This window comes from Octopus bimaculoides, chromosome 16 (genome assembly GCF_001194135.2).
Source record: "Octopus bimaculoides isolate UCB-OBI-ISO-001 chromosome 16, ASM119413v2, whole genome shotgun sequence".
NCBI classification, from domain to species: domain Eukaryota; kingdom Metazoa; phylum Mollusca; class Cephalopoda; order Octopoda; family Octopodidae; genus Octopus; species Octopus bimaculoides.
This window is the reverse complement of record NC_068996.1, coordinates 8,158,033-8,163,380: the sequence shown is the minus strand read 5'-3', so window position 1 is coordinate 8,163,380 and position 5,348 is coordinate 8,158,033. Positions and strand designations below refer to the sequence as shown.

Here is a 5,348-nt window from a genome sequence, read left to right as displayed (position 1 = left end):
CTGGTTGGATTCAATGGGAGTATCCTTGATCAATTCTGTGAAGTGGATGGAATTCTTCACGTATGATGTTGACTTTCCTGCTAATGGACTGATTATATCCACCAAGAAGCGGCTCAGTGGATGACATGCTGAACCCCTACAGCTCACTATAGGTCTTAGTGGAATACCTTCCTTGTGAATCTTAGGGAGACCGTACATGTGTGGTAGTTTACTGTAGTGTTGAGTAACATTGATAGGAATGAGAACCCAGGTTCGAAATTTCCCCAAGACACCTGATGAAGGCTGGAGGGTATATCAGCCGAAACGTTGTGTTAACAACAAACAAGATGAGGACGAATATCCGTCAAATGTAGATAATGTAAATAATGTAACTAAATATATGTTCCAGAGAATCTTTTCAATACAGCCTATCTTTGAAGAACTAAGAACTATTATTATCTTAGGAGATATTTGTATAAACTAAATACTAGCTATGATTTGACACAATAAGCGAGAGGGGAGGGAAATAAGTTTAAAAGTTATATTTATTGTAAAAGTTGTCTTTACAGAGTTTAGTTCAGTTCAGGAAAGAATAAGGTCAACTTGAAATGGTAAAATGGATGGCATCAAAAACTGGATTAAAAAGTACAATTTGATGAAAGTTGAAATACTTCAGAAAAAAAAAAATGAAAGGAAAAACCTAGTTCACTGTTTGGTCCACAAGTTAATAATTGCAGGAAACTAATATAAACGGAGAGAAAAAACTAGTTCACTGATTGGTCACAAAGGACTAACATAAACATGAGAAATTAATTCACTGATTGGTTAAACAAGTTAACAGTCACAGCAAACATAAATACGATAAATTAGTTCACTGACTGAACATGAGGTTAATGGTTACAGGAAATTAATATGAATATGAAAAAGTAGTTCAGTGATTGGTCACCAGGTTAATAGTTGCAGGAAACGAATGTGATAATGGAAAACTAGCTCACTGATTGGTCAACAAGTTATCAGTTGTTGGGAATTAATACAAATATGGAGAAGTAGGTCAATAATCGATTAACATTGTGGGAGTTTAAGATTTAAGAAAGCAAAGTACAAATTTTAATTTGGTATCAGTGCTGAAAAAGAAACTGCCAGACAAGTGGAGGTAGACAGCAAATAAACAGCTTCTGAGTTCATACTTAAGAAGGCAGTTTCCTTGGGTCAAAGAACAAAACATCAAATTCTACAGATTTCAAGTTAACTCAAGTCAAAGAAATCTAAAACAGGAAAACTATCTGCAATTTAGTAACATTGCATCTAAAATTACATTTATTCCACAGCTGCTTAAACATTACAATCAAGTCATCATAAAAGCTATTTTGCAACCACTCAAACTGTTATAAAAAGCAGCATAACTTCCTCAAACACTCCCTCCAGCTTTGGAAAAGGATACTTTTATAGAAAGTAGTCCTTGATGTACAAATGACCAAGTTGGCCATGATCATGTGCCTGTGTAATAACAAACCTGAAAGTTAAACAATAGAAATAGCAGCGAAAAAAAACCTTAAATGCTAAAATCTTGTATTATTGTGTTTTAATAATCGATTTCTAGAATTTTTAGGGATTTCCTTATGACTAAGTCATAAAAACAACTTCTTTATGACTAAATCATAAAAATGACTTAGAAGGGCAATATCATTGATCTTTTACAGGATTTTGAAGATGGGGTGACCCTCAGAGATGGTAAGATATTTTACTTTACTGACCATGAAAAGGGACAAATAAAACTAAAAATACTTCACATTCATCAAATGAGCCTCTACTGAACCACTCAAGCTGATAGAAATAGCACCCAAAATCTCCAAATTATACCCTAATGCCTTTAGCAAAGAGGGATACACTTGATAGTGTAGTCAAAGATATGCAATGCTTATAAGAGTTGGGTAACCATCTCCAGAATATTTCAAGCTCAACAACAAAGACTGTCGTTTTGTGGTTTAAGCTCAAACATGCTCTGATTGGGCAGAACTATGGGCAAAACCTTTCCAGCACTGTCTTTTTCTGAAGTACAATGAACTCGAGACCACATTATTCAATGTATCCTTGTCCATTATCAAAAAATAGTAAGGTATCATGAGGGGAGACTTCTCGAAGGGTATGCACCTGTGTGGAATCTCACTTGTTGGCTCATAAACTGTAAAAGTAGAAAGGTTCACAAAAAAGTTATATAAATGGTGAACTACAGACCATCAGTTACCCAAGCTAACCAGTTTATTCCTAGCTAAAGAAAGGAGAGCACATGCAAGGAGGACAACAGAAGCAGTTCAAAGAGAATACGAAAAACAGGTAAAATAGGTTATGACTTTAACCTAGGTTAAAGGTGAAAAAGGAATGTAGAAAGGATAGGGATCAGGCAGACATGGCTGAGTGGTTAAGAAATTTGCTTTGCAATCATATGGTTCTAAGTTCCAAGATCAATACCTTCTAAATAAACTTAAGTAGAAGGAAACTGTCCCTCACTCTCTCTCTCTCTCTCTCTGGCCAGGTAACCATGTACCTCCTCTACAGCAAAGAAATCTGTTTCTGTCTCTCTGTCACACACTAACCTTTCATCATCTGACACAAGATCACCTCCTCCAGTGCCTCCTCCCCTCTCAAGGGATCTTTGTCTTACAAGTTACTTGGAGACCCTGCCAGTGTTGGTGCCATGTAAAAAGCATCCAGTCCACACTGTTAAGTGCTTGGCATTTGGAAGGGCATCCAGCCATAAAAACCATGCCAAAACAGACACACAAGTATGGTGCAGGCCTCTGCCTGGCTAGCTCCTATTAAACTGTCCAACCCATGCCAGCATGGAAGGCAGACATTAAACGATGATGATGGTGATGATGATGATGACAATGCAGGTGTGTGTATGTGTGTGTGTGCATAAATCCCTTTCATGGAATTATTCAAATGCAAGGATACTGTTACACCAAAGCAACTTGACCAACTTTCTACTGCCAAAATAAGTCTTAATCATGCAAAGCAAGAAAATAAGTTTGCTTAGATTTTTCATCATACTTTAGAAGGATTGAGAAACGATTGCGTCTTTCATAAAGTTGCTTGAATGCGACTGTGACTATAAATAATAGCTCACAATATATTGGTCATTTTTTGCCCAGTATATTATGGGCTATCGTTTTTAACATTCTTTTATACATTTGCGCTCAAATAACTTCATAAAAGCAACTGACAATCACATTGCTCAATGCTTCTAAGTTACAGTCTAAATGTAAACACATGCACACATATGAACATACAACCATATACACACATAGATAAACACACACACACATATATATAAAAATTTATTTCAGCCCTTCTGTGGTATGCATAGAATACAATTATATCCTTATTCTTTTACTCTTTTACTTGTTTCAGTCATTGGACTGCGGCCATGCTGGGGCACCGACTTGGATGGTTTAGCTGAAGAAATCAACTCGAGCAATAATTTTTTTTATAAGTCTGATACACAGCAGTATGCTCTCCAGAGCACATTCGGAGAATACCCAAATGCACTTCAACACTACAGGCCATTTCATCACTTATTTATCAGTGTACAGCATCTCCACAGACAATCAATCCACATGCACAAGGAGACAGAGGGAACAACACTTTATATTCAAACTCGATCACATGTCATTGACAGGTTTAACTGAATATTTTTCCTTCTCCTACACTTAGTTCATTAAACCCTTACTTTGCCTACTTGTTCTCATTTCATTACTCTTTCCTTCTTCCTTCTCAAACTGTTTCTCCTACAGCTTTTTGTTCAAGTATGAAGCTCGCGTGATCTTGTGTTCTTCATCAGTTGCAGCCAGTTGTTTTTTTTCTTCCTTTCATTTTTTTTTTAAATCTAAAGGATATAAAACTCAGCTGTCTTTCAGTTATTTCTCTCTTTTCAATTTTCCCTTGAAAAAGGGAAATGGTGGACTTTCCACTACCATCTCCTCCCCGTGGAAAATTTACTCTATCATTTTTATTAATTATATTGTATAGACACACACATATATACACATATACACACATATGTATAGACACATAGGTATACACACACACACACACATATATACATAGTCACACACACACACACACACACACACACAAATATATACACACATATATCATCATCATTATAACATTTACTGTTTCACTCTTTCATGCATTAATTGAAGTTTATTGAAGCAGGTTTTCACCAGTTTCCAAGCAAGGTAATATTTTCCCATTACCAGACATCTTGATGAATAGAGAAAATGAATGATACAGGTTGTATGACAATGACAGTCATTTACAACTATGATAATGACATCGAGAAGAGCACACACACACACACACACACACACACACACACACACACACACACACACACACACACACACACACACACACACACACACACACACACACACACACACACACACATACATACACACACACATACACAGATTTTATTTATTAATTGTGGGACCTTTTTCTTTTGCCTTGTTCTTTTCTTTGTCTTGCAAGTTTACATGGCATCCTCACTAGTGCCAATGACATGGAAAAAGCATGCGGTCCCCTCGGTAAGGTGTTTGATTTTAGGAAGAGCATCCAGCCATAAAAACCATGTGAAATCTGTCTTCATATCGTTGAATGCTTTACCTGTCATACTGTTGTCAACTAGGATAGCTGGTCCCTCTGTTGGGTTCACATGGGGGAGACTACCTTTCTCCCATGCAATCTCTGCATTTAATAACCTTCAAAAGTATCACTTCCATGCCTCTTTCTTTTCAGTATCACTAAGTGCAAGCACACCATTATCCATCTGTATACACTTCTCACCTGCAACATCTCGATTCTCTCTGATATACTGTCCAACAATCCAGAGTACCCCTCGTCTCTGACCCTCGTGCTGTAAGACATTGGCAAATTTTGTGCGGGCATGGCTGTGTAGTTAAGAAGCTTGCTTTCCAACCATGTGGTTTCAGTTCAAATCCAACATGTGGCGCCTTGAACCAGTGTCTTCTACTACAGCCCCAGGACAACTAAAGCCTTGTGAGTGAATTTGGTAGATGGAAACTAAGTGAAAGCCTGTTTTGTGTGTGTGTGTGTGTGTGTGTGTGTTTGTGTGTGTGTTTGTGTGTGTTTATTCCCTTCCACCACCCTTGCTTTATAACCATTGTTGGTTTGTTTATGTCCCTCATGACTTGGCAGTTCAGCAAAAGAGGCTGATAAAATAAGCACAAGACAAAAAATATAACAGCTGACTCAGTGTAGGCATGAGTTACATTGTATCAGCTATTATTTCAATGCATTCCATTTGCGTGTGTGTGTGTATATATATATATATATATATATAT

The 5,348-nt window shown here is 37.0% G+C and overlaps 1 protein-coding gene and 1 long non-coding RNA gene across 4 annotated transcripts in view; one reads left to right on the top strand and one right to left on the bottom strand.

The window, feature by feature from the left end:
* The window catches only part of LOC128249589 (uncharacterized), a 6,669-nt gene extending 2,651 nt beyond the window's left edge, over positions 1–4,018 (top strand). Inside the window, exons 2-3 of the long non-coding RNA XR_008265691.1 lie at positions 1,680–1,710; positions 3,391–4,018. This is a non-coding gene — a long non-coding RNA (uncharacterized LOC128249589). The remainder of the gene's footprint in view (positions 1–1,679; positions 1,711–3,390) is intronic.
* The window catches only part of LOC106882253 (stromal interaction molecule 1), a 278,541-nt gene that overhangs the window by 192,757 nt on the left and 80,436 nt on the right, over positions 1–5,348 (bottom strand). The gene's annotated exons all lie outside the window — the stretch shown is intronic.